General features: G+C 39.6%; 1 pseudogene; it reads left to right on the top strand.

Moving 5' to 3' along the window:
- The first annotated feature begins 315 nt into the window (after positions 1 to 315).
- On the top strand, positions 316 to 849 carry LOC134367310 (ferritin light chain-like; annotated as a pseudogene).
- The last annotated feature ends 9,398 nt before the right edge of the window (positions 850 to 10,247 follow it).

Here is a 10,247-nt window from a genome sequence, read left to right as displayed (position 1 = left end):
GAGTTTTAACTCACAAATAAAGATTTGGAGGTGTTTCACTAAGAATACCTTTGCCGTTCTTACCTCATCTTGAAATTATGGTAAGAAATGTGCCAAATGACAAAGATTTCTTCCCATTAATCATTCTTACAAAGAAGATTTCACGCCCTGAGATCCTGCCTACCTGTCTGGGACTCCCAACCCCACCCCCTGGCCTTTTACCACCCAAATCCCTCCTCTCCACTTGCAACTTCCGATACTATCTGCTCAATTGTCCCCTGCTTCCGGGACCAGCGAGCACCGGATTTGGGGGCTGCTTCTTACCTCAGATCAACCATGAGCACCCAGAACCACCAAAATTATCCTACCCAGGTGGGGGCTGCCGTCGAACGCCTAATCAACACGCATCTGCTGGGCCTCACTTACCTGTCTCTGAGCCTCTACGTCGAAGGCTAAGATGTGGCCCTGAGGGCGTGGGCCATTTCTTCTGCGAGTTGGCTGAGGAGAAACGCGAGGGCGCCCAGCGTTTCTTAATTGAAAACCAGCGCAGTAGCTGCGCCCTCTTCCAGGACGGACAGAAGCTGACCCAAGATGAGTGGGGTGGCATCCTGAACGCTGTGGAAGCCGCCCTGGCCCTAGGAGAAGAACCTGAACAAGGCTCTTTTGGGTCTTCATGCCCTGGGTTCTGCCAACACAGAACCCAAGCTCTGTGACTTTCTTGAGAGCCACTTCCTAGACAAGAAGATGAAACTCATCAAGAAGATGGGCGACCACCTTACCAACCTCCGCAGGCTGGCTGGCCCACAGGCCAGGTTGGGCAACGGGTTGGGCGAGTATCTCTTCGGAAGTCTCACCCTCGAGCACGACTAGAAACTTCCGGAAGTCTCACCCTCGAGCACGACTAGAAACTTCCGGACGTCTCACCCTCGAGCACGACTAGAAACTTCCGGAAGTCTCACCCTCGAGCACGACTAGAAACTTCCGGAAGTCTCACCCTCGAGCACGACTAGAAACTTCCAGAGGCCAGCAGCTTTCGAGGGAGCCCCCCTGCATTCCCCTGCCATTGGGATTTCTGCCTGGACCTCTCCCTCCAACCAGAAGGCAGTTTCTCACACCCAGAAGCACTCGCCCAAGCTATGGACCAAATGGAAACAAAAAAGGTTCTTTTTGTAAGGGGGCGGGGCAGGGGGAAGTGAGGCTGAGGGTGAGAAAAAGTATGTGGAATAGCATGAAGGATTTGTTGTCTGTTTTAATTCTCTAGATTTTGTAAAGAAATTGTTCTTAGCTTTTGTGAGTTGCTTGTGTACTGCGAGTATCTGAAACTATATTTTCTCTGTCAAAAACACTCATCAACTCATAAACTGTTGCATACAATTTCAGTGGTTTCATAATTTCTCTGGAGCCATTCTGGGTACTATATTAAACCTCAACTGTTCTAAAATATCTCCTTGGTTTTGCCCAGCAGAGCAGAGAACTGACTGTCTGGACTATATCGTATTGTGTACCTCATCCCTACTCCCAAACTTGGGATAAAATTGCTTTTCCTTATTTTCCTGTTGGTGTAATGTCATCTGCTTATTCTGAGGAACACAGTAAGAAAAAGCCCTGTAAAATTCATCTTTGCGTCTCCAGTTAGGGTGCTACTGAGAACACTATTACTTCATACACTGACCTCTTTATGTAGTTTCTTAAGAGAAATTTCCTTCCGGTCTTAGTATTAGGAATAACAGTGCTTCACTTTGGGTAATTGGTTTGTTTTTGTTTGTTTGTTTTTATGGACACTGTAAATGATGTGACTAATTAAGTTTCCTTTTCTGACTGCTTGCTAGAAAGCTTAAAGCCAAATGTGTAGTTCACCCGGGATAAATGAGTAGTGTTTTATAAGTATTGTATATGCTTCTTTCTGTCTGTTATTAATTTCTTGGTGTGTTTTATGGATCCTTTGAAGCCTAACCTTAAAACCTTTCTGGAACAAAGCTGTGTATAAATAAATTTTTAAATGCAGATTTAAAAATGTTTCTGTAGTTCATTTTAGAGAAAAAGGAAGATAACTTTCAGGAGGCACTAAGAGAGCCAAAGTGATTAGAAGGGAGCTGGGTCAGATGGAGGTTAAATTCCAGAAGCCAAGAGAGGAGAAACAGCAAAATGTAGCATTTTATTTAACATGTTTGTCATTTTCCTGGTCTGTTATTTTCTTCTAAATCCATACATTTGTGTCACACAAATAACAATCTAATAAATGTGTATTGTTTTCTCTGCACTTTGAAAAGCTGAACTTATAACTTTTTCTCAAACCTAAGTGGGGAAAATTTTTTTTTTCCTACAGCTGCTTTCCTTCCCGAAGCAGGAAGATCAAAGGCATACTGTCATTTCTTTTATTTTGTAAGGGTCAGAAGCATAGGAAGAATATTTTGTACAGATTGGGACAACTGTTTTGCTTAGTTAAGGAGAAAACCTTATCTTCCTGTTTTCATGCAAAGTCTTTTGATAATAGAAAAAGGATATACTGGAAATGTTATTTCTAGAGAAAGGAGTTTTTCCCATTTGCTGGTAGTTGGCAGTAAGAGATACACAAAAGCAGTTAATAATTGTCTTCAGATTTGGATTAAAAACTAGTATCTCTACTAAAAATATGCTATGGGTTGAATGTCCCCTCCTAAACTCATGTTGAAATTTAATCTCCAATGTAACAGTATTAAGAAGTGGGGCCTTTAAGAGGTTATTGGGTCAAATGGGATAATAGATTAATGGGTTATCATAGGAATGGGTTAGTTATCACAAGAATTAGTCTGTTATAAAAGCCATTTTGGCTTGCTCTCTCATGCATCCTTCACCCTGTGATGCCTTCTGCCATATTATGATGCACCGCCAGTCCCTTACCAGAAACTGACCAAATGTGACTGCCCAATCTTAGACTTCCTAGCCTCCAGAACTATAAGAAATAAATTTCACTTCTTTATAAATTACCCAGTCTGTGGTATTCTGTTGTAGCAACAGACAATGGGCTATTACAGAAAATATATACTTAAAATTATTTTTAAATTAGTACCCCAATATAAACAAATTTGAATGAGAAAACAACACCTAATACTATTAGATCAGTTAAAAGACTGTAATTTGAGGTAGATTATTTTAAAAGGATGATAAAATTTATTTCCAAATAATGACTTAATATTTGTCACACCATTACTGATTAGTGTCTTTTAATGTCAAGAATGGGGCTGTAGAAAAAAGCTTTATTAAAGTCTCCCAAATGGTTTGAAATGTTCTTTGGTCATGAAATAATTCTTGAAAGACAGCAACTTGATGGGTCGACAATAAATGATTCAAAGACATATGATAAAATATTAGCTTGACTTTTAAAAATGACTTAAGGTTCTTGGCAGATTTATTTGTGGGGAAATGGGGATTTGATGGCATTAAATTTCTAGAGATTAATTTGGAAACCAGTCCCACAGTGATTTCCCATATGGATAAACACTGTGTGTGTGTACTTGCACTAAGAATTATAATAAATGATTCCTGAAGATAAATTCCTTATACCAACCTTCAAGGCTCTCCCTTGGTCTACCATGTCTAATTTACCTTTTAAATTTAATTTTCTATTACTTTCCTATTGTTGAGGTTTTGAGCTGCCAATTGCTCATCCTTTCATCCAAGTTCTAACAAATTAGAACAGACAAGAAGCCAGATGGAAATCAAGATAGCTTTGCTAATGGTAAAGCTAAATTAGAGACCATATTAGGGTTTCTTATTGCCACACCCTGAATTAAACTAATCCACCTAGTTTCAGAAAGAGAAGCTGGAACAGAAAGAGCAGAGACCAGGCTGGACTGGCCAGAGGCAGGTTCAGCCTTTTCTGCTAACACTATGGAGACCCAGAGGAAGGCTTTTTGCCCAAGGGAAGTAGAGAGGGCATGGCAGGCCTTATTGCCATGTCATTGCAGTGACACTTTGCCCTGCCTAATGTGCTCCAATGGACATCAGGCTCTCACGGATCTCCACATTCACCCCACTAACCCCCTCTCAGGGACTAGAATGGAAGTTTCTTCTCTTTTATAAAACCGTGAGGCCTAGGAGATAAAAGGTTTCCTGAAAAAGATTGTAGGAGCTTTCTGTCATAGCCAAAGTGCTGAGTTTGCTGTCCCCATTCCTGTAATGCTAATGTGATCCCCCCTCATCTCCAAGGCCCTTCATACCTCCCCTCTTCACCAAATCAAACCCAGTTCACTTTTCAGCCTACTTTCAATCTGCCTTTTATGAATTTTCCCTGACCAGCCCAACCCAGTCATCTGGCATCGATTTACCTTCTCAGTTCTCTATGGCACCCACTAGACTGTGGGAAAATTGGAAGCTGAAAGGGAGATAGCACAGTGGTCGAGCAATGGGCTCTGGAACAGACTACCTGCGTTCAAATCCTACCTTTACTCTAACTCATCTTGGCCCAGTTCCTTCGCCTTTCTCAGACCCAGCTTTATCATCTGAAAAACTGGACATTATCATAATAATGATAATACTACCCAACTCATACATCATAGTGAGGATTAAATGACATAAGCCATGTAAAGCTCTTAAATCATTGCCCAGTACATGCTAAATACACAATAAATGTTAGCTATTTTTATCCACTAACTTTGTATCTGAGCTATGCTAGTAAAATCTCAAGCTTGCTTCTCAGTTTCAGGAAAATATATATCTTTAGATTCTAGAATCTCTCTTAATGATGATTCCTCCCTCTAAATAGGCCCAATGTGTGAAAGTAAAATTTGCTCATTTTTTGGATGCGATGTTCAGTGAGTAGGACGGGAGAAAAGGAAAATGAAGGAAGACCATTCTCTTTTCAGCCAGATGAGTTGAGCCACCTTATTTAGCACCCAGGATTGCTTTAATTACCACACTGCTAAAAGCAGGCATGACAGCATTTTAACCTCTTCAGGAAGTACAAGCTGCACAAAGGGGTCATTTCAGAGCTGAAACTAATTAGGGGCCGGCTGCTACTCTTTGCGTAGTTTCTAATTCTTGGGAGTCTTCTCCACCCACTCTTTTTACCCATGCATCCTCCTCCTTTCACTTTGTGGTAGCCTTGAATATATCAGCATGAGGGGCAGGGACTGAATAGGCACAGTCAAACTCCAGGTGTCACTGAAGTCTTGAACTCCTTTGCACTAGCACCTATCTTAGAGGTTGGGTTACAAATGCTACTTACTTAGAAGAGGGAAATGTCTTTACTACATTCATGTTTTGTTATTTATATCTGCAAGCTTTTTATCAACCTTGATGAATCAAGTTATTCATCACAGTAATAATGAAGCAGGCACTAATTCAAGGGGATGTGGGGGGCACAAATTAAGAAAGAGTTTCGAATTAATGTAAGGTTTCAGCTGAGTGTAAACTCTCCCAGGAGCAGACATCTTCCTCAGGATTTTAACAATTCTGATGGCTAAATTAGGGCTCATAGAAGGAAGCAGAGAAATGTCTGGATATTGCCAGGAAACCTCAAAGGCTCCCCAACAGTACACAATGTTAGGTCAAAGTGGGGGAGATGTGGGTAGAGGAAGATATTCTGGGATTTACAATCAACCACTTATTCCTGCCAAAAATTCATACCCTAAATCTCATCATGCAAAAACATCTCATAGATCCAAATTGAGGAGCATTCTACAAAATAACTGGCTTGTAATTCTCAAAAGTGTCAGGGTCAAGGAAGACAGAAAAAGACTGAGAAACTGTCCCAGATTAAAGAATAAAAAACATGACAACTAAATACATGAGCCTAGATTGGAGCAGAATATGGAGGAAAAAACAATTAAAAGACTTTGTGATAATTGATAAAATTTGAATATGGACAAGGAATTAGATAATGGTATTGTATCAATGGCAAATTTGCTGATTTGGATAATTGCATGGTGGTTAGGTAGGAGAATATTCTTGCTTTTAGAAAATGCACACTAAAGTATATAGGAGTAGTTGGGCACAGTGTATCCAATTTGCTCAAATGGTTCAGAAAAATGATTGGTGAATGTGAATAAAGGGTAAACAGGTGTTCTTGTACTATTATTGCAACTTTTCTGTAAATTTGAAGTTATGTCTGAACAAAAAGCTGCCCCCAAAAAGTCAATCTCAGATGATTTAAACCTGACTGGATATTTATTGGGACCCAAGTGCTCATGGCTATACTTTGTATGTGGCAAATGCTGTGTCACTTCCCATTGCTAGGGATGGAAACTCTCTGTCAGGAAAAGAGAGGTTTTTTCTGTTTTTTTTTTTTTGTTTTTTTTAAAGATGACTGGTAAGGGGATCTTAACCCTTGACTTGGTGTTGTCAGCACCACACTCTCCCAAGTGAGCTAACCAGCCATCCCTATATAGGGATCGAAGGCTTGGCCTTGGTGTTATCAGCACCACACTCTCCCGAGTGAGCCATGGGCTGGCCCTACTGTTTTTGTTTTTTTGAAGTCAGTAATTATTTGTCTTTTCTGCTAGACTGTGAGCCCTTCTAGGACAAAGATTTGTTTTATTCATCTTTGTAACTACTGCATCTAGCATAGTACCTAACTTACACTAAATCCTCAAAAATAATTTGAACGAATATTGCAATGGCTTTTGAATGACCATTTGGACTTAGAAATCCAGTCACAGGGCTTCGCAAACAATTTAACTACCAAAAAATTCCAGATTACTTTTTCTTCCTGAGTATAAGTTATATACTTTCAGATTTGTTATCTAACCCTCATTCCCCACAAAGGATGTCACCAATTTTAAAAAGAGGGTAGCCAGAAAAAGGAGGCACGAAAAAGGAAATCTTATTATTCTATTACACAGGTGATATTGCTGCTAGGTTAAGTCTTTTAATTTTTCAGGCCCTATGGTTTATATCTTCACAGAGGAATCTGTGCTATTTGCTTTTCTGGTAAAAGAACTATTTATTTCAGCCCTATATGCCTTTGGGCGTATGCAGAGCTTCAGGATTTAAGATGCCTGTCAACCTGAAAGGTCACAGAGTGGGATAGAAGATGAAGTTTGTTTTTGCTTTTATTCCCTTCTTCTATTCAGCTGTCATGCACACTTGTAAGTGCTATTAGCGCCTGTACATATGTAATCTCATTCTTTTGGGCCTTTCTCTCATCGTCTCAAAAAGGCATCCCCTGAAGTTCAGAACTTATCTGATGTTCACAACTAGACCTCAGTATTATTGCAAACTGGTCAAATGCTCACAGCCAGGCCATTTTGTTCCGTGGGATGTACACAATCTCATAGAATATTGAACTCAGATACAGTTACTTTGAGAACATGATAAAATGAAACCAGTTTACTTTATACTTTCATCTGAGCACAGAAAAAATCAAAACCACTGTAACTTTCACAAAATAGTCATAGGATTGCCCCAGCTTTGACTACATTTAATCTAGAGTAAATCCCTACCTCCTTGATCACTCCCCCCAATCATCCATCCAAAGCCCAAATCCTATAATAGTTTCTTTCTAATACACTCTTACAAAGACACCCCACAGTCCTCTGTGATATGTGTTCTCTCTCACTGCAATGAGGAAAAACACAGCTTGTTTAACTCCAGCCATGTTCTTGGTTGCCTTTGGCTGAAGGGCATCGATGCTCTTCTGGGGACTGTTCTTCATGACCACACATTCAATCTACAAATATTTGACATGTATTTTAGGGATATCCAAGGTAGGTATGCCCAGCTTCTTGTTTCATCTAATCAGAAAGTATTTATTGGTCACATTCACTTATTCATTCAAAAAATATTTATTGAGCATTTACTCTATACCAGGCACTGAGCTGTGTGTTGGGGATAAAGATAAGACAAAGTTTACCTTCTCACTGAGCTCATATTCTGGTAGGCAAGGCTAACACATAAAAATATACCTTCAGTAGAGTATTATAAATTGTATACTAGAAATAAAAACCAGGTAGTGGTTAGCAAAAGAGGGCATGATTACTTGGGCAGAACGTGGAACACTTTATGAAAGAAGGGTTGCTTAGCTTATCTTTTTCTTTTTTTACAATATTAGTGAATGAATGTTTATTCACAGCAAATATGTAACTATTATGTACATTTATGCATAGAATTTTTTTAAATTTTAAATTTGAATATTTTATTTATACCCAAACAGAATTTATTGTTTACTTTCTTTAATTTCTTTATTTTTCAAATTTTGCTTTATTTTTTCTTTTCACGTATCTTATCGTATGCAAAGTAAAACTTAATGTTTTGTGGCGGTTTTTTTGTACAGGGTAAGAAGCATAAAGAATAATTATGATTTGTAATAAGGAACATGCTAATAGTTTTGATTTGATCAGCTGATCTTGAAAGATGATCAGTGTTGACTTGTTGGACAAGGGAGGAAGGGGTATTTTAGGCAGAGAGGAGGCCCTTGAGGAGGCACCTCAGGAAAGGCTGGAATGTTTGGGATAAGAAAGTGGACTGGAAAGAGAGGTCTGGAGAGAAAGGCAGGGCCCCAGTCATGGTGACCTCAGTGAACTTAATCTTGCAGTAGCAAGGAGCTCACCAGAATTTACAGAGGGGAGGGGAAGCAAAACAAATATAAACTGTGGCCAATGTACTCAAAAAGTTTACATTCCTGTTGGTGAGATAAAACACATAAGAAACAACCAGGGAACAACGTAAGCAATATAAAATTATTCCTCTCATATCCTCTTGGTCTACCCTAGAAATTGCCTGGAAATAATTCCCATACAACTCTTTGCCAGAGGGCACTCTGTGGCCATGGGAGCATACTTGGTCTGCAAGTGGGGTGGGCCAGAAGTGCTGACTGTTGATGCCCTTTCCCTCAGAGTCACCTTGGACCAATAAGGGATGGAAATTAGTGGATTAAATGTCTTAGTGTCCTCAACTCTCAGCAGGACAATTCTCAGGCATGTTTTACACAGTATCTCAGAAGGTGCCCAGTGAGATTGAGCCCCAGTTGCCCACAGTGGTAACCCTTTCATTTATACAGTTTATTATTTTTTCTCTTTTCCTTTGCCATGCTTGCTGAGATCATACCTTCTCCTTCAATAAACTACTTGTACTCAAATCCTTGCTCAAGGTCTGCTTTTTCAGAACCCCAAACTAAGACAAGGATCAAATAATATATTATATCATACAGTCTCTATCAGCTTTAGAAACTTCTGGAAGAACCCATTCTTTTCTCCTTTAATTCTCCTATTAGCATGCCCTTCTGCCTCCACCATCTTTGCCTTGTATGTTGCTCATTACCTTGCCCCTAGGTAGGTAACAGTCTATCCTCATGGTGTTGGTAGCCTGAGGGGAGTCTCAGCTTGGAAAGCCCCTACTCCCATGCAGAGCTGCTGCTCTTATTCTAGTCTCAGCTAAGTGAGTGAGATGGCTGCCTTTCAATTTTCAAATGAAATTATCACATTTTGGGGGCACTGAGACCAATGCCAGTCACTGTAGCTTCCTAAACATCCATGAATATAACAGCTGTGGCTTGGTAAACACATTTTCCAGCCAGTGGACACTTGGAGTTCTCTGAGCAATGATAACCTTACTCCAGGGCTTGGCTATGAATTTATTCATCTAAACATTCAGGTCATGGACCCACTGAGACTAGAGAAGAACATTTGAGCTTATTTCTCTGAAGCAAATATTAACAAGCCGGATATCTATTCTTGAGTCGGCTCACATTCCAATTATTATTAGCTGCTTACATCAGTAAACTTGTACGACACCTGTTGCAAAGAGGATCATGTTTCCTTATGCCTGTAATAACAGTTTAAATCTCTGGGAGCAGTCAGAATTTGACGTTGAATCTATTCCTATTACAGTAGTGACTGGAAAAATCTGTTTGGCATGGTGAGATAGAGGGAGAAGTAAAACCAAAAAAAGAAATTGAAATGTGGTAATTTTTTAGTGACTGGCCAAAGCTAGTAAGAACTTTGAGAGTATGTATTAAGAAATAGAATTTAGTAAATTAGCAGGTTACAAAATCGACGTAAAAAACAATAATAGGGGTGATAGTTAAACAGATGTATACTTTTATCAAAACTCATTGAATTGTACACTTAAAATCTGCACATGTTGTTCCATGTAAATTATACCTTAATAAAGCTGACAAAAATTAATAAACTTCATGTATGCAAGCAAGAACAAATTAGAAAATATAATGGATGAGAAGAGCCCATTTAAAACAGCAACTAATAGGGGCTTGGCTGGTTAGTTCAGCGGTTAGAGCATAGCCTTGTAACACCAAGGTCATGGGTTCAGGTCCCCATATCGGCAAGCTGCCC

This window comes from Cynocephalus volans, chromosome X, assembly GCF_027409185.1.
Source record: "Cynocephalus volans isolate mCynVol1 chromosome X, mCynVol1.pri, whole genome shotgun sequence".
NCBI lineage: Eukaryota > Metazoa > Chordata > Mammalia > Dermoptera > Cynocephalidae > Cynocephalus > Cynocephalus volans.
This window is presented reverse-complemented; position numbering and strand designations above follow the sequence as displayed.